General features: G+C 36.6%; 1 protein-coding gene across 6 annotated transcripts in view; it reads right to left on the bottom strand.

Annotated features, from left to right (window-relative positions):
• Positions 1-20,406, bottom strand: part of LOC108031632 (transmembrane protein 65) — a 56,485-nt gene that overhangs the window by 28,024 nt on the left and 8,055 nt on the right. The gene's annotated exons all lie outside the window — the stretch shown is intronic.

Genomic DNA, 20,406 nt, shown 5'->3' with positions numbered 1-20,406 from the left:
CTTAACGATATGATTTCTCATTTTAATTGGACAGGCGTGTACAATTGTACAGACATTGAAAGTGCCACTGAACTATTCTATACAGTGTTAAATACATTTTTTAATGAATGCGTACCTGAAATGTTTCTTTTTAACCTAAACAGGCCTCCTTGGCTTACCAATGCGCTTCGAAGACTTTAATGTTGTTAACAGTCATTGCTATTCTATGTATCTAAATCGATGTAAATTTGAATTTTCAAATGATCTGAAACAGTTTTACAACTTCATTAATGCCAAGCGTAAGGCATTGCCTTCTTCGGTACTCAATGGAGGCATCGACGGATTCTGAAATTGCTGATTTATTTGCTGAGTTTTTCCAAACTACTTATAGCTCGACAGCTTGGTCAAATTCTAACTATCCTAATTCCTTAAATAGGGCAAATTGTATTTTTCCCCTGTGATCACCGAAAGCTGTTTCTTAAGAGATTTAGCAACAACAACGCCAACTTGTTCTCCCGTTTCAGATGGACTCCCTGGATGTGTGCTTAAGTTTTGTGCGTCAACCATTTGTAAACCGATTCTTAAACTTTTTAATTTGTCTATTTCATCATCAGTTTTTCCTTCTATCTGGAAGGACTCTTTTATTATTCCACTCCATAAAAAAGGTGTGAAGGCGGATGCCCAAAATTATAGAGGTATTTCTAAATTGTCGGCAATTCCTAAAGCATTTGAACGTATTATCACTTCTTATTTGCAATATTTATGTTCCTCGCTTATATCCCGTTGTCGGCATGGTTTTGTTAAGCGAAGATCGACCACCACCAACCTTCTTGAATTGTCATCTATTTTAATAAATGGGTTTAAGAAAAAAAAAGCAGACTGGCATTGTATCTACAGATTTTAGTAAGGCCTTTGGCTCCGTTAACCACTCATTTCTTTTATTTAAATTAGATCAGCTTGGGTTTCCTGGTAATCTATTATCTTGGATTTCATGTTACTTGAATGGTAGGACTCAAAGGGTTATATTCAAGAATGCTGTTTCAAAATTGATCTACGTGACATCTGGAGTGCCTCAGGGTAGTCATTTGGGCCCTTTGCTGTTTACTTTGTTTATTAACGATCTTCCCTCAATCATAACAAATTCTCGTGTACTAATGTGTGCTGATGATGCTAAGCTTTGTTTATCATATAATGATATAGCGTCGGGATTTAACTTACAGTCGGATATTGATTGTTTTCATGGATGGTGCGAATACAACCTTTTAAATTTGAACTGCCTTAAGTGCAACGTTATGACTTTTTATAGAGGTACTACTACGTTTATCAGTTTTCTTTATTTCTTAAAAATACGCCACTTGACCGTATACATTTAGTTAACGATCTAGGTGTTCTTCTGGACCCCAAACTTAAATTTGACTGTCAAGTTATGTCCACTGTTAAAAACGCCATGAGTGTTCTTGGGTTTATAAAGCGTTGGTCAAAAGAATTTGATGACCCTTATACGACCAAATTATTATTTACCTTCCTTGTCCATCCTATTTTGGAATATTGTTTGTCGGTTTGGAGTCCACAATATCAGTGCTCATCAACCGTATTGAGTCGGTACAAAAAAAATTTATCTTATTTGCCCTGCGTAGTTTGAACTGGGATCAAAACGTAAGGCTACTTTCCTACCAGAGTAGATTACAATTGCTTAATTTACCTACACTTGAAAATCGTAGAACAATGCTTGGTAGTATTTTTATACCAAATCTTATAAGAGGTGACATTGCAGATTGCAGATTCTGCAGATCATTTAAACCGCCTAACATTCAATGTTTCTGTTAGACTAACATGTAAATATTAATTGTGCGTGTACTCGTGAAATTTTGAAAATAATATAAGCAAGAAAGGAAGTTAACTTCGGCAAGAAGAAGTTTGTATACCCTTGCAGTTATAAGAATTAATAAACTTTAGTAAATAATTTGTTTCCCGATCGTACCTATGACAGCTATATGATATAGTCGTCCGATTTTGATCAAATTTAATTTGAAATTCAGAACTAATTAAAAATGTTATTTCCAAGCTAAGAAGGTAATACGTCAAAAAGCACAGAAGATACAATTTAATATATATTATTTTCCGACCAATTTTCCGATCGTTCCTCTGACAGCTCCCGATTTTGATAAAATTGAATTCGAAATTCAAAACTAATTTAAAAATCTTATTTCCAAGCTTAGAAGGTTATATGTTAAGAAACACCAAAGATTTAATTTTTTTATATTTTTCGACTAAATTTCTGATCGTTTCTATGCCAGCTATATGTTATAGTTGTCCGATTTTGATAAAAATAGAATTCGAAAATCAGAACTAATTAAAAAGTGTTAATTCCAAGCTAAGAAGGTTATATGTCACAAAACACCAAAGCTACAATTTGTTATATATTATTTTCCCACCAATTTTCCGATCGTTCCTATTACAGCTATATGATATAGCCCTCCGATTTTGATAAAATTTAATTCGAAATTCAGAACTAATTAAAAAATGTTATTTCGAAGCTTAGAAGGTTATATGCTAAAAAACACCAAAGATATAAATTTTTTTAAATCTCTTCCCAGATAGTTCTTATGGGAGCTATAAGATATAGTTGTCCGATCCGGCTGGTTCCGACTTATATACTACCTGCAATAGAAAGAAGACTTTTGGGAAAGTTTCAGCCCGATAGCTTTAAAACTGAGAGACTAGTTCGCGTAGGAACGGATAGACAGACGGACATGGCTAGATCGACTCGTCTAGTGAAGCTGATCAAGAATATATGTACTTTATGGGATCGGCAACGTCTCATTCACTGCGTTGTAAACTTCTGACTGAAATCATTATACCCTCTACAAGGGTATAAAAATGGAAATACAAAGTGTCAGCAGAAGATGGAATTCACGAAATTTTACAAACGTACAGCCACCCAAATTCTGGGGCCAAGAATGCAAGTACACAAAAAAAAACGAGAGAGCTAGATAGAGAAAGCTACCTTTCGCGATGCAATTAATATAGGAGGTCTTTTGATCTTTAGAGTGTGCGTGGCAAAACGTTTTTTAAAACGATAAGTATTGACGAGACCAATTATAGATGAAGGTGCTACAGTCTTTCGTGAATTATGGGCATTGCACTCTGCTAAAACAAACTTGCGCTGCGCAGGAAGCACAGGAATCTGCATGCCAAGTATGACTCTGACTGTACAAGGTGAGTTCCAAAGTACACAGGACTTTAAAAATAAATACAGAACAAATAGTTTTTTCGGCAAAATCAATTTATTTTACTCAAAATTGTCTCCTGCTTTGATATAGCGTGTTGATTAAGGTTTGTTGTAATTCTTAGAAGCCCCTGTGTCAATTAAAAGTTAATTTTTCTCCCTGCGATATCCCTTTCTATGAATGGGAGCAGGGAGTTATGCCTAAAAAATGTATTTCATCGTATACTAACGGGTGTTTTTTTTTAGAGGTATAGAACCTTAAGTTGCAATAAAACAACGATGGATTATTCGATTGATATGAATTTTTTTTTATTCGAAAGATAATCTTGTGGCATTACATATCATGGCATATGGCCCCCGCGGCTGGCTCGAATGTAGTCCAATCTGGACGTCCAATTTTCGATGATTTTTCCCAACATTTGCGGCCGTATATCGGCAATAACACGGCGAACGTTGTATTCCAAATGGTCAAGCGTTTGTGGCTTATCCGCATAGACCAATGACTTTACATAGACCCACAGAAAGTAGTCTAGCGGTGTTTAATGACAAGATCTTGGAGGCCAATTTACAGGTCCAAAACGTGAAATTAGGCGGTCACCAAACGTGTCTTTCAATAAATCGATTGTGGCACGAGCTGTGTGATATGTTGCGCCGTCTTGTTAGAACCAGAGCTTCTGGCTGTTCAATTCAGGAATGAAAAAGTTAGTAATTATGGCTCTATACCGATCAACATTGACTGTAACGTTCTGGCCATCATAGTTTTTGAAGAATTACGGACCAATGATTCCACCAGCCCATAAGGCGCACCAAACAGTCAGTTTTTCTGGATGTAACGGCATACACTTGAGGATTAGCTTCACTCGAAATGCGACAGTTTTGTTTGTTGACGTAACCATTCAACCAGAAGTGCGCTTCATTGCTAAACAAAATTCGCTTATGAAAATCGGGAACAACGACAATCTCGTTTTGGTCCCATTCGACGAATCTACGCCTTGCTTGATGATCTTGCACGAGTTGGATTTTGTAAGCACGCAAGCCAAGATCCTTCCGAAAAATCTTCCGTAAAGTGGATGGACACAGATCCAATTCCTCTGTTCGATGGCGGATGGACTTATTTGGGTCTTCCTCAATGCTACGCTCTACAGTAGCAATAGCTTCTTCTGTACGTACCGTACGGCGTCTCTGGGGATGCGAGTTATCAATAAGAGTGGTGCGAAAACGTTCCATGGTTAATCGAATTAACTGCTGGACGATTTTGTCGACGATAAAATGGACGTAGTGCGCGATACATATTGCGCACTGAACCATTACTTTCGAAATAAAATTGCATTATTTGAAAGCGTTGTTCAGGCGTGAGTCTATTCATGATGAATTGCCATACCAAACTGAGAATAAATCACTTGACAGCTGTTAAATCGGTCGCCATCTTGAACAGTGATGCCAACTTAAAGTTCTATACCTCTAAAAAATCACCCGATACTAGGTCATCGTAGATGTTCTCACATTCCTCTTCGGCTACTGTCGGATATTCATTATTGGTTTCATTTGATGGGTCGTTTTCTAAAGCCACACGATTTATCCTCTAATGTTTTGGTCCTGTATATTTAGCGCTACTACTATTGGGCCTTTTAAAAGTCTGTCCCTGATTACTGTGACCGTTGGGTTTAATATTTTGGTCAGTGCTTAGAATTTGTCTTGGAAACGGTCCACTTTGCTGGTTTTGGGTTGGTTATCAAAAGCGGGATAATAAAGGATCCACGTCCATTGGTTGCGTCGGTTCCTGTCTGGGTGGCTGTGTTGGTGGTATTTTATTAAAATGGGGATTTTTACCATTTGGGTTAAACTTAGCGTCTGTCGTTGCACTTCTTTGTTCAGCCCTTTGGTGTTTTTCCTCCGTGCTACGTGCGAAACTACTTGCGAAGATGTATCGCTCATGATTAGCGTCTACTCCTTGGGCTAATGCTAAAGCGGAAGGAAGATCGGTTGGTCTTGCCGAAAAAAGAACGTCGCTAAGCGATTTTCTTGTGCCCGAAATGAATACTCGTAGCGCATCTGCTCTGTATTTTTCGTTCAGTGAGGTAGCTACGGTGTTGTCGTAGGTCATAATTGACTTGTTTATAGCAGAGTCAGTTTTTTCTCCACTTCGTCATAGTACTGCAGAAGTGTCATGTTTCCTTGACGTAATGCTGACATCTCCTGTTCTATTAAATATATCGGTCGCTTGGTAGTGTTTGAAACTACCATCATATTTTTCGAATACTTTATAGGCTGTATGCGCCGCTTTCCTTTAACGTTACGCAGCATGCGATACCTATTATGATTTCGGCATCCCTATACGTTTCTACTTCTGGTGTGCCGATATTTAAATGACCTAATCGCTTATGAACTTCTTGTAATTTTTGCTCAAAGCTTTTTTCCTTCGCGGCGCGTGCGCTCCCTACTACGCCTTCTATTTCTGGATTTCAATTGTTCGCTGGTCAATGCCATATTTTAACTATTTTGTTGTGAACTTTCCGCGGTGTTCTACTATCTCACTAACACTCATAAAATTCTAACTCAAGGAACAAAGAATTTTGTTCCTTTTGTATTTAATTGTTTCTAAAAAAAATTTCCGGTCTTGCGTCTTTTTTTTTGATTGAGATTCTTGGAAAATCACCTTTTTAAAATTTTTAAAATATTTTGCCATTTGAAAATAGTGAGCGTATCAATGAACACTCGACTTAAATGGTTTTTATTTAATTATAGAACTAAATGTTGTTGCTGCTATCTGTCTTCCTTCTTTTAATTAAGTTTCGTTCTTGTAGTCGTTCCTGGTTTGTGTTTGTTTGTTAGGTTGATTTGTTTTTTTTTTTTTTAACGATTCAAACGCGTTTTAAATATTATTTTATTTAATGTTTTTATTTAAACGTGAAATCGAGGGTCTTACGATCGCGTTTTTTTTGTACAAAGGTCGAAGGTCTTATGACCAGTTTTTTTTTTTATTTATTTAATACGGGCCGAGGGTCTTGCCCAACGTTGGGCGCCAATTAATTATAAGTCCTTTTTAAGAATTTTTTTTAAGACGCACTGTACTGCACGAATGTCTTTGTAATTGCGAGGTTTGACCGTCACCGCTTATTTCCAAAATACAACTAACTTCTAAGTACATAAATTCTTCTTTCTGGGCATTGGACTAGGTAATGCCCAGAAAGTGCTGACCCGGCTGCCCGTGGTGTTAGGCAGCCGCCGTTGCATCGGAGTGGATTGGCCGCTGATTGCGTTTTCTCATGTTTTCGATGGACTAAAGTCTGTATCTAAACTATACAACACTAAGAAAAGTTGTTGCTTAACTATTATCTAAAATGTATTGTTAATAAAAGGAAAATAGTTTAAATACAGATTGATAATGAGCTATGTGCTTCTTAGTGATCTTACGTTAATTTATGTAATTATATCGACTTTTTTCTTAGTTCCAATTAATCCATAGAACTGTTTGAGTAGTTTTATTTAAGCCATTCTTCGATTTAAAGTGCAGTATTCCCCATACTTTTTCTATTGAGTTTTAGCCAGGTGAGCATGTTGGCCAATTCATGAGGTCCGTGGAGCTGTCCTTTAAAAACTGATTTGAGGTCCGACTGTTGTGGATAGCAATCCTTTGATAAAAATTTTTGGACTCTCGGAAAATATTTTAAAAATGAAAGAGTACGTTCTTTTAAACTGGTATTTGTTTTGTGCTTTTCATTTTAGAGCTAACAAAGCCTAATTCAACTTTGCTTGTATTATAAATGGTTCCCAACACCATTAAAGAAACAAACAAATTTTATTTAGAAAAATATGAGTGGTTCCGTTCTTAACACTCTCCTGCAATAATGTAAGCCATGGGATCCATCCAAATTGAACTTCTTTTCATCCAAAAATATGAAACTTTTAAACCAAAATTTTATTGATATATGTATATAATACAGTCCACAGTAGACTTCTGCATGAATGCATCCAAAACGGCAAACAAGGAAGAACTCTATAGTCGAGTGCCTCGACTATCAGATAACCGTTACCCAGCTTGAGGGAGCAAAATAAAAATAGAGGTATATCAGCAGCAAAGAAATATCGGAAAGCGCCACCTACCGGCTACTTTGGTATATATTATGTGGGCAGACAGTTTTAAGCGTTTTAGCCGTTTGGGGGCGTTATTTTGCCAATAGAAAGGTTTTAATGAGACAATTTTTGTCTAAAATTGTCTAGGATGACAACGGTTTGTGGGCGTTAGAGTGGGCGTGGCAAATTTTTTTGGGTCAATCGATGAGACAAATGCGTTTAGTAAAAAAAATTGTTTTAGCATGACAATTGTGGTCAGCACAGTTTATGAGCTGTTGATGGGCGTTAGAGTGGGCGTGACGCACCGCTAAAACAAACTTGCGCTGCGTATGAAGCCCAGGAATCTGCATGCCAAGTTCGAATGTTCTATCTCTTATAGTTTCCAAGATCTCAGCGTTCATGCGGACGGACGGACAGACGGACATGGCTAGATCGACTCTGCTTGTGATCCTGATCAAGAATATATATACTTTATGGGGTCGGAAACGCTTCCTTCTACCTGTTACATACTTTCCGACGAAAATAGTATACCCTTTTACTTTACGAGTAACGGGTAGTTTTTGTGCACAGTATATTTGCCTGTGAGTGAGTAGGATAGTATTGTCTATTTTGATTGACAGTGCGCTCACTTATTCTAAATACAAGATGAGTTCCAAAGTAAACATCACTTTTCCAAAAAAAAAAAAAAAACGGAACAAATAGTTTTTTCGGCAAAATTAATTTATTTTATTCAAAATAGTCTCCTTCTGCTTTAATACACCGTTTTGCACGGTCCAAAAGCATTTCGAAAATGTGTTTTAGCTCGTTGCCCGTTATGGCTGCCAGTATGCCGGTGCAAGCCTTTTGAATGGCCCTACGTCTGCATAACGCTTTCCTTTAATCGGAAAATGCATTTTTCCGAAAAGGTAAAAGTCGCAAAATGTGATTTTTGGTCGGTCACAAGCGTCGAGCGATGAGACGGCGCGTTACCGCGCAACAAACTCCAACTTCCATCTTCGCGATATTCAGGCCGAGCACGTCGAATATGTCGCACCAAACGCTTCAAAACTTCAAGGTAGAATACCGCATTTACGTTTTGGCCGGGTGGTAACAAATCAGCATTGTCTTCACTTTTGACTTCTCCAGGAGCGTTTTTTTGATCATATTGATTTTTTTGGGATCATTGAAAACACCACGTTTCGTCACCAGTCACAATCTTGTAAAGGAAGTTCGGGTCTTTTTTTGCCTCTTTAATGATGGCCTTCGAATGGTAAATGAGCAATTTTTGGACGTCAGTCAATTTGTGCGAAACAAACCGTGCGTACACCTTTTGCAAGCCCAAATGTTCGGTCAAAATGCGATAAATCTATGTTTTGGAGATGTTCAATTCTATTTCCATGAATTTCAATGATGATTTCGGCTGATTTTATGATCTTATGAATTCATGACAGTTTCGATGCAATTTTCGGTGATCACGGGTTTTGGTTGGCCCACATGTTTATCAACATTTATGTCCACAAGACCAATTAGAAAACGTTGAAATCATCGCCATAAACTTGTTTCATCAATTGAAACGTTTCGGTAAAAGTCTTACCAATTTTAAAAAAAAATTTAATGTTGGCTCTTTGTTTGAAGCTCCTTTTTGCACCGATAACAAAAACATACTGACACTTAAAACGCAATAACCTCACTTCCAATAGATGAAATGTCATGAATTTTTTAATGGAGGTCGATAAACGTTAGCAGATTCTAACGCACCAGTTGACATATAGATGGCTCTAGAGGGCGCTAGATTAAAAAAGTCATGTTTACTTTGGAACTCACCGTGTTGTCTTCGAGATCTCAGCGTTCATACGGACAGACATGGCTAAATTAACTCGGCTTGTGATCCTGATCAAGAATATACATAATTTTTGGTGTCAGAAACCCTTTTTTTTTACTGTTATATACTTTTTGACGAATCTATAAAAATCTATCTATATAACTTTATTTTCTGACTAAAATTGAAGGATTAGATGTTTTTTACAGAGTTTTTAAACCACTTACCACTCGGCATTAATTCATTCTTTGATGTTTTAATAATAATAATCACAGTGGACGGCAGTCCACGTAGTGACGAAGCGCACCAGCCGGTGCGAAGAAAAAATGAAAATACATCAGTCGAAAGGTATAAAATTAATTGGTTTGGGAAGAAGAGTGAAGAAAGCGTTAAAGCGACAATTTGGAAAATGTGATCTGTTGGGGCCGGTGGAGAAAATTAATTATTAACCAAATTGTATTTTACTTAAAATACGCGTCACATTACACCTTACTGTATAAATCAAGGTTTTGGGGGACTTTTCAAAACCAAGAATTAATTCTGTTTGTCATTTTGTCCCAAAATGATGTTTTAGGATCCTGGAAAATTTAAATGACACAGCTTAATATAAAAAACATTATTTCTCCATATTTTTTTAGCGATAAAACAGCAATAAATCGGTCCATTTTGTACATTGTAACTTCTAAACTATGTATCTTCAAAATACAAAGAACATCTTTCAAACATGATTTGACTAAATAAAACCTTCTCTGGAGAAATTCTTTTTTATTTCGATTATTTTTAATCTTTTTTAAAAGTAATTTTAAGCTGTACGAGGTGTGTTCAAAAAGTAAGGTGACTTTTCAAATTTCGCGGGCAACATATTTTCGATTATCGATTTTTTTGTTTTGTTATGTTGGTACACTCTTCCCTAACATCTGTACCAAGTTTCAATTGAATCCCCTTTTTTGTTTAGTTGTGAGAGGCGTAAAGGTAACAAGTTGTTTTGCGTGCTCAGCGATTTTTTGCTATCGAAAAATATGGATCAAAGGATTTGCATAAAATTTTGTGTAAAAAATAAAATTAAGTGCTCCGAAACACTTGTAATGTTGACAAGTGGTACAAACTCTTCCAAGATGGCCGGGAAGATGCCAATGACGAGCCTCGCTCTGGACGCCCAAGCACGTCAACAACTGATGAAAACGTTCAAGCAGTAAAGAAAATTGTTTTGGAAAATCATCGAATCACTATCAGAGAAGTTGCTGAAGATGTCGGTATATCGCTTGGCTCGTTCCATGAAATTTTTTCAAACGTTTTGGGCACGAGTCGTGTGACAACGAAGTTTGTTCCAAAATTGCTGAATTTTGACCAAAAGAACCGTCGCATGAGCATCGCTCAAGAGCTGTTGAATAACGTCAACGACGACCCAGATTTACTTAAAAGGGTCATAACTGGTGACGAATCATGGGTATATGGTTATGATATCGAAACCAAAGCCCAATCGTCACAATGGAAGAGCCCAGGTGAGCCAAGACCGAAAAAAGCACGCCAAGTTCGATCAAATTTCAAAGTTTTGATCACTGTATTCTTCGATTACCATGGCGTGGTGCATCAGGAGTTCTTACCATATGGTCGTACGGTCAATAAACAGTATTATCTGGAAGTTATGCGCCTTTTGCGAGAAGCAATGCGAAAGAAACGTCCAGAATTGTGGAAAAACAATTCATGGCATTTGCATCACGATAATGCCTCTGCTCACTCATCTTTGCTTGTGAGAGATTTTTTGGCCAAAAACAACACCACAATAATGTCTCAGCCACCATATTCTCCGGATTTGGCCCCATGTGACTTTTTCTTGTTCCCAAAACTAAAGAGACCTATGAAAGCACGGAGATTTGCAACGATTCAAGAGATAAAGACTGCATCAAGGCTATACCGACAAGTGCTTATGGGAAGTGCTTTGAGGATTGGAAAAACCGTTGGCATAAGTGTATTGTATCTGAGGGGGATTACTTTGAAGGAGACAACATTAATATTGATAAATATATTAATAGTTTTTCTTGAAAATACAAAGTCACCTTACTTTTTGAACACACCTCGTATAGTTCTAGAAATTCCGCCACTTTTGACGTACGACACATTGCTCTAAAAAGTCCCGTTTGAATGTTCAGAACACTGCCTGAGCATTGAACTTTTTTTTTACGTTCCCAAACTCCATTTGACGGTGCTCGAAATGTTACTGATGGTTACATGTTGGTAAGTAACTTTTGTTATACCAGTTTCAGAAAAATTCTATACCTTGACAAAAAAAAGAGCTATAAATAGCTAAAATTTATATAAAATAACTTGAGAACTACTAAAGCTAGAGGTTTGTGCTGTTTGTCGTTGAAAAGGTATTCATTTTTCCTAACATGATTTGTCTTAATACCTTTTAAAGGTTATGACCAAAAGTGTTTATGTTCCGATTTTTTTTAACTAAAGCGGCAATAACGATTTCGGGCTAAACCTTTAAGCGTATACCCATTTACATTTCCTAACGTTTTATTTGCCACACTTTTTAAGAATTGTTTTTAACAAAAATGCTCACATGTAGTCACGAAATCCTGGCCATTTGCCGTTTACTTTATCGATATTCTCTGTTATTATGTACACTCTAACATACTAAAAATACCACAGCTATAGAGCCGAATAAAGTCAGTTGGACATTTAATTTCAACCCGATCTGTCTTCTCCTTTCAATCGGAACTCAACATATTCTAAAGACGAGTGAAAAAAAAGGAAAAGTGGAAGGATGGGCCACCGATCTAAGTGGCATTGCAAGAGAGTGTCAATTTATTTGTCAATCCGATGGATGTTCATTAAATTACGTTAATAACATGATCCGCGATCAAATAATTGTGCATACTCCATTCGAATCAATTCGCACAGCGGCTTTGTAGAACTTCTAGCTGTCGCCCGAAGACGTTTCTCAATAGCCAAAACTTACGAAGCAATACATACAGAAAGCTAAACAGACTGAGACTGCAGAAGTGCGATGGAATGTTGCACGCATTCGGCCAGCAACAAATTCCTAAACACTGTAGCGAATTGTGGCGAATCGTGGCTAATGTATGTGTATATGTGTCCAATAATCAGTTTGGCTTGGATTTGTTGAAGACATTCAATTTTGAAATTTATCAAATTTCAAACTTTACTGAGAAGCAGGGGACCTTATTGACAAATCTTTGCCAGAGGTATGTGAAGGTATTTGAGCTAGCTATTGGTATGATACAAAACTTTAAGGCTAGCATTTACCTTAAATCTAATTTCGTACCAAAATTCTACAAGAGCAGACAAATTTTGTTTGCCCTATTGGATAAGCTTAAGGAGCGAGCAGCGTCTCGTAGAAGCAGGTATCCAGAAACCCATAAAATTTAGCAATTGGGAGCAGTGGAGATTTCAAGCAAGGCATCAATTCCCAAATGTACATCGATCAATATATATTCGTCAGGCCACGAATTTCTCCAAAATTGACGCCATATGGTACCAGCTATATTCCAGCGTCACCTTGAGCAACTTCTAAGTGAAATAGACGGTTGTGGAAATTATATCGACGTCATAATTTTTTCGCGTCCTACAGTGAATCAACACCTAGCCAGACTTTAACAAACTTTAAGCATTTTAAAGAGAAATGTTTCTTTGTAAGGAATGAAATTGAGTACCTTGGAAGAAGGGTCAGTGTAAAAAGCATTCTTCCAAATTCGCCAAGACTAGAAGCCGTTAAGGTATTAAAGCCGCCCTCAATTCTACAACAGCTATTTGCGTTCATGTGAAAAGTGAACTATTACTTTATTTCATTCCAAATTACTCACAGAAAGAAAGAAACATACCCTTCACGCTTGGATTATAGCAACAGCAAGCTTTCATAGTTTTGAAGAAGCATATCCTCGACGCTTACGAGCTTGCACATTTCAACGAGAATCTTCCGCTTGTAGCCACAGATGCGGGTTCTTTCGGCATTGGTGTTGTATTTCCACACATACATCCAGATGGCAAGGAAAGGCCAATGCCTTCGCATCGAAAACCCTTGACGTTCATTAAGTTCGATACAGCCAAATTGAGAAGAAAGGCCTATAAATCATACTTGGAGTAAAGAAGTTTTATCAGTACTTATATATCGGGAAAATTATTCTCATAACTGATCACAAGCTGTTGGTCACAATCTTTGATCCTAACAAGCATTTGTCAATAATGACTACAAACAGAATCCAGCGTTGGGCTATAATACTGATGGCTTACAATTTTGACATTAAATTTTGCTTAATAGCTTATGGAAAGAAACCTATAACACTGCGTAAGCGTAAACTTTTTTTTGGCGCATCCATTATTTTAGGATGTAAGATCTTTTAAATTGTTATTAACAGTTCCAAATAAGAAAATTTAATTCTATGATTTTTTCGAAAGTATATGATAATATTAATCAAAAACACCTCTTAACGAGGTAAACATCTAGTGACCACCTAAAGCAAAAAAAAATGTTCGGCATGCTGCTAATCAATATGTTTGGGTTTAGTAGCACGATTTTGATATGATATATGATAAAATTAATATCCATCCGCTAAGATCTCGGAAACTATAAGAGCTAAATGAGTCGGACTTGGCATACAGAGTCCAGGGCTTCGCAAAAGACGTCTGCAGCTTTTATGCTAGGAACAAAATTTTAACTGAAATGTATTGATCTCGTCGATACGTAATGTTAGAACCAGAAAATATTTTGCCAAGCCCACTCTAACTCCCGAAAAACCACTTAAAACTGTGGCGTCCACTGATTTTATACTAGAAAAATTTTTATTACAGTTTTTCTTGTTTTGATCTTCTAGAAGTATATTGGAAGTGCCTTGAGCGATAGAAAATGCTTGCAGGTATAGTTTTCAGCTCACAAGCTTGAGAGCTCTCCGAAGCTTTAAAACGGGATTTTTCGAGTCCTTTATATCAGCGTTGGGAAGCGGTAGACGGTAGAATGCATTTTACAAAAAATATAAGACAGGAGGTATACTTCGGCAAGCCGAAGTTTGTATACCCTTGCAATTATAAAAAATAATCAACTTTAGTAACACCATGTGAAATTTTTAAGGATTGTTCCTGTCCTCAGTGATATTAAAAAAATAGTATTTCATTCTTTTTTTAGACCATTTTTTTGACATCTATATGGTAGAGTAATCCGATTTTTATTAAATTGATTTCAAAATTCTTAAATACATAAAAAATTATATTCCCAATATTATAAGATAATATGTCAAAAAGCCCCAAAGCTAAAATTTGTTTCATATTATTTTCCCACCAATTTTCCGATGGTTCCTATAACAGCTTTATGATATAGTCGTCATACTTTTTTAACAATCGGCAGTGCATTTTTTTAAAAATCTGTTATTTTTTTAATTTAATTTTTTGTTCAATTTTGTAGGGGTAGGCTTAGTGTTCATCCCACCAAAAACCAAAATCTTTATATTAAAACAAGGAAGAACGCTATAGTCGAGTGCCTCTACTATGAGATATCCGTTACTCAGCTTTAGGGAGCAAAAGGGAAAGGAAAATATATATGCAGCGAAGCGATATTGTAAAGCGCCAGCTACAAACAAAATGTTAAGGTCAATCAATAGGTATTAGTCATACAAATACATGTTAATTTTGGGCAGTTTGTCGTTGTGGGAATTTTTTAGGGAAATCGATAGATATTGATAAGGCAAACACATTTGTAAAAAGGGCTCAGGGCGTCTTTTAGGGATAATGGCCTGTCTCCAACTTCGTCGTCGAGTCGCTTTTATTGGATTGCTATATGATCTTGTCCTTCTATTAATTGGCATTAAGCGCCAAACCTTATTAAATAACAAAAATTCTAGACGCCGCTTCATGGGTGTCCATATCTGTTGGATGGCTTACCCTTATTATTTGATTCAGCGCAATTGGAAAGAACAATTGTGACTGTGTTGCCTCTTTCTCTCCGAAAACATATCCCCTTCATATCCTTCATATGACTATCTTTTTCAATCTGCAACATTACACTAAAATCTGATTCCCTGGTAAACCAGCTCGAAGCGTGGAAGGTGGGGTCGAACACTTATTCTCAGGCCACCGGTACATAAAATTTACAATACTTTTAGACTGTCCTCACCCCAAGAACATTACCAATAAAGGACTTACTAACTGGGATTACTACAAAAAAACTCCTCAAGAGGACGCACGTATTCAACGGTCAAGAATGGATAACCTAGTTATTTTTCCCTGACGTCTGTAGTGAGGACATAAAAAAACTTGCCCAAGCTGAACAGTCAAAGCAAAGCAAAAACCGTACTGGTGCCGAACTTACTTCAATAGTGCGCAACACAACAAAAGCGAATCTTCCTGGAACTTATTCCTATACAAAAAGTAAACAAGAATATCAAAACAAAGAGCATGGGCTAATTTTTGTAGTAGCATAGAATCAACTGCAAAGGCATCTAGACTCAGAAGAATTTTTTAAAAATCTCCAGCAACCATTGGCTACCTAGAAACCAATGCTGACCGCTGTACAGAAAACGGTCAGGAAATCCTTGAACTCCTGCTAAGAACCCATTTCCCTAAAAACACCCCAAACAGTAGAGAACCCCTACATAGAGAAGAACTTTGACGATCAGAGCATATCCAATATCTCAAGCTCTGATCGCATCAGGTGGGATATTAACTCTTTTAAGCCTTTCAAATCCCCCGGCCAGACATGATATCCCTGTCAAGCCCTTTCACAGAACCCCAAAGGACTTCCGCTCGATAAATTTCTCATCCTTCTTCTTGAAGACCGAAGAAAGGTTTAATGACATCCTTATCAGGCTAACTAGTATCCCTAGTCTACTCTCCAACGCACAACACGCGTCCCGTAAAAACAGATCAACAGATACCGCCCTCTACTTCCCAGTATCTTGTATAGAGAGAGGTTTTCGCAATAAGGAATTCTCTTTGGCAGCGTTTCTAGACATAGAAGGCACATTTAACAACATCACTCTAATGGCTATCGCTGGCGCTCTGACCTAATTCACACCATGCTTAGCACTCTACTATGGGATTTGCACATTCGACCAGAAATGTGAGCAGAGGAACCCCATGAGGGTGTGTACTCTCACCTCTTTTGTGGGTTGTAGAGTTCAACAAACTACTATCACTTTTAGATAGCCCACGAGCTAGCAAGACAAGAGACAACATTATCCTTCGCGATAAGGACACGGTGGGTATGCCCATGGCCGCTTGTAAGCTCCTCCTCAGGCAGAGATTGTACACCCTCTGAAACAGCCAATGGATCACAACCTCAACATATTACAATAACAGACCCACGTGGCCAAATTACAACCCGAAAAAAAACAAAACTCTCCTAAAACGCAATAGAGGACTCAGCAACCCCGACTACTGCCGCAGCGACAAGCAGATGGGCCAAGAGTAGAGCACCACCTAAGCTTCTTTCCAGTGAATACCCTCGAATGCCATTCAGGCATTTTCAAACTCCTATATTTCCTAACAAGAACAAACACATAAAACCATCACAAGGGGCCTAAGTGGAATGATAGGATAAGTTGTCTAGTCTCCAACCATACCTACCTAACCTAACCTAACCCAACTAAATCCAAGGTTAGATTGCTCATCTATAGTAAAATTCTCAATTTTTATATCGCATTTTTTCGACTCTAGTATACACTTGCACTCTACAAGAAACGGGTATATAAACAAATTTACGGTTGCTTTCTGACATTTTTAATTTGTTCAATTATTAAATAACATATTTCCAAATTCTTAGTTTAAGCAGTAATAGATGCTGAATATGAACAGATATCGCAAACCAAATTTTTTTTAAATTGCCTGATACTTTTCCTGTATTTTCTATTCGGTAAATTAGTAAACTCGACATATCTGAATATAGGCAAATAAAAAGTTTTTTTTCGTTATAATGTTTTAGAATTTACAAATAAAAAAAATCAAATTATTAAAAAGTACCCCTTGGTTTAAAAACTATATCTCTAGCTGTAGTTACCGATTATTTTTTATACCGTATATTTTTTCCCGAAAAATAAATATAACAGGTTAGTTTGTTTTTTTTTACATTAAAAAAAAATACATTTTTTGTATGATCATTTTATTTATAATAGAGTCGTCCGATATTGAACATTTTAAACAAAATTCTTCTATCAAAAGAAAGATATTTCCTATGGTATAAGTTAATATGTCAAAAATCTATTAAATTGTGTTTTTACAATTTTATACTTTTTTTATAATAAGCAAACAGGTATATCAGGATATAACTAAAACAAATTAATTTTAAAAAAAATTCCTTTCTCCTTGAACAGCTCAAGCTCGAGCATTGAAACTGGCGTGTGCTGCTGTGGAACCCCCAGCTATTTATACAGCCCTAGGGATATTTTTGTTGTTACTTAATTTTTGTGTTACGTTTTTGTGAACCGCCATCCAATATCGCATATATATATATATCAAACAAAAAGAACTCTTAATCTTATTTAGTAGATCGTGTTTTACATTTTCGTCACAGAAGTTGATATCAGAACTTTGTTTGTTGAAGGTGCGATCGTCACTATATTTTTAACTCGTTAAGAAGTGTTTTTGTTTGATATCAGAAGTTTTTGTTGTATATTTTAAATGTTAAAATAGCGTACAAATTTCAAAATACCTTTCTATTAACATGTAGCTTTAGTAGTTTATAAGTTGCTGGTGTGCAATATGTACCTATTTTTAGCTGTTTTCTCGCCTAAATATCTAGTTTTTCCAAAAGAGGTAGAACTAATGTTTCTTATATTGAGTTGTTTAACATCGTCTAGAATTTTAAGGAGCCTAACAAACCGTTTTGTTGAAAACTGACCAACGAAAAAAAAATTTTAATTTGAGAAGACCCCGATGCGTATTATTTTTGAACGATCCGATTTTGGCAGTTGAAGTGTCAGTCGACGCGTATTTTAAGTGAGAATACAACTTGGTTGATATCCGGGGATAATTATCCCGACCGGCCCAAACAGATCAAATTTTAACTCTTACACTTTCACCACTTTTTCTCCCACACCAATTCTTTTTTTAAAGTCTTGGTATTTAATTTTTTTTAGTTTTGTAATACCTTTTGATTGTTGATGGTTTGATACATAAACCCGTGCAACATGATCACTACCCAGGTATTAGAAAGAACCCTAGATAATTATCTATAGTTTAACTTATGAATTCCACATTTTCTATTAATAGTATACCTACCAATAAATGTAAACTCCAGGCACTTTAAATATTTATTCTCGTTATGTTAGAGAGGAAAGAAGCTTACCAAGAATAGTGCCTAAGCATCGGACGCCTCTCTCAACGCCTTGGCCCAAGTCCTTTTCAGAACTCTATGCCAACGGAACAGATTGGGGTCAACCAAATCGATGCCTGCGGTATCGGAGTGGATTCAACTGAGGATGGCATAGCATTTATCTTTATTTGCCATGAGTAATTTGACTGTTTTATGGAGCAGGGCGAATCACTTTTTTCTATGACTTTCAGTGTTGAGTGGTCACTCAACCAGAACTTTGTCTCAGAATAGCGACCTGACTTTGAAATGTTTTTAACCGTAAAAATTCCCTGCGTTGTTCACAAGAAAATGTACACTAGTCGGCATAAATATTTTGACGAACCCTACTTTGCTATCCTTAATACCGTTAAATAGAGGTGCCAAAATGAGGCGCAAAGCAAAGAATCTATTTTTAGCTATGTGCATGCCAAATTTTATTTCGTTTACCTTTTGCATTCTCTTTCTACTGATAAGAATGCTTGCAGACAATGGCTTTTTGCGTGGCATAAGTATTTTGACAGCATCGTTATGGAAATATTTTCTCACATTTAAGCATGCGACAATTAAAGAACTTCTGTGTTTAACTTTGAGCAATATTAAACGTTGTTATTTAAATAAAAACTTATTAAGAATTAGCGTTCTATGGACAGATGAAAGCTCATTTGAGTATAACTCATCAAAAAATAAGTTTGTTGTAAGATTACCAATGGAACAAAGGCAGAAAAGGCGGCCCGTTTGCCAAAAAGTAAGCCATGGTGGAGGCTGTGTAATGTTCTGGGGATGTGTTGCGTATAATGGACTGGGTGACTTCGTTCCTGTCACTGGCTCGATGAACCAAGGCCAATATTTACGGATTCTAAATGATAACGCATTTACTTCTGGAGACAGGCTTATTGGTCAATCCAACATTCTGCAACAGGATAACGCCCCATGCCACAAAGCCAAGATGATTACATCATTTTTGAAGGATGTTGGTGTTACCACTTTGGACTGGCCACCTCAAAGTCCAGATTTAAATATAATTGAAATTGTCTGGTCTCTTATTAAACGTAAAAGAACAGTATCATTGAATAAAACCAGAGAGGAGACAATTTCTGAGGTCAGTTCCCTTTGGGAACAGATATCTCCAGAGATCATCCAAAATTTAATCGATTCAGTACCGGGACGCCTGGAAAAAGTTATTAAAACTGAAGGAAATTATATATTTTACTAAATTCCTATTTTTTCCTTAGTTTTTTTGAGTTTAAACTTTGTTACTCACATTAAAAGGTACTTGTCAAAATACTTATGCCACGACATAAAAATTACTTTAGCTTATATTTTTGCAAGTTCATATGACAAAATGTTGAATTCATTATTTTTAAGTTTATATTAGCACTAAGTAATACAGAAAAAAAAAATCATTGAGTTAAATTAAACCATTGCAAAGTTACATACAAACTAGAACCATTTGTTTTTCGTCAAAATAATTATGCCGACTAGTGTATGAATAAAAATGAAACTCTTTTGGAAATACTCTTAACGGAGTAAACATTTTCTCGAACATTTAAAATTTCATTCGTTGTTTTCCTTTCAGCTTTTATATTATTATCGAAGCTTCAATCCTAACGGCTTTAAAAATAATTTATTTTTCAAAGTGAGCTTTTTTTTTACTAGTGGTTTTCTTTCCACAGCTTTACAATTAGTAGTGTTTATGTGAGGATGTAAGCTACATATTTTACCATTTAGATGTGGTTTTTGCTGGGTTCGAGTACCCCTCGGACCACCGAAAGGAAGATCAAATATGCTTCCCCAACTTCAGAGGCATGAGGAGGATAGATACACCGTCCCACAGACCATCCCAAACAAACGAAAGGGAGAAGAACCGAGACCAAGAGGGTTCAGATTAGACAAATGGAACCTAAAGTTCGACGGCATCGGACTGAGCATGACAGTGGAGAGCTTCCTGTTCCATGTGATCCGATTGCAAAAATGTTCTCACTTCAGGTTTCGTGAATCTTCTGCTGACATTTTGTATTTCCA

Source organism: Drosophila biarmipes, unplaced genomic scaffold (genome assembly GCF_025231255.1).
Source record: "Drosophila biarmipes strain raj3 unplaced genomic scaffold, RU_DBia_V1.1 ptg000008l, whole genome shotgun sequence".
In the NCBI taxonomy this organism is placed as follows: domain Eukaryota; kingdom Metazoa; phylum Arthropoda; class Insecta; order Diptera; family Drosophilidae; genus Drosophila; species Drosophila biarmipes.
This window is presented reverse-complemented; position numbering and strand designations above follow the sequence as displayed.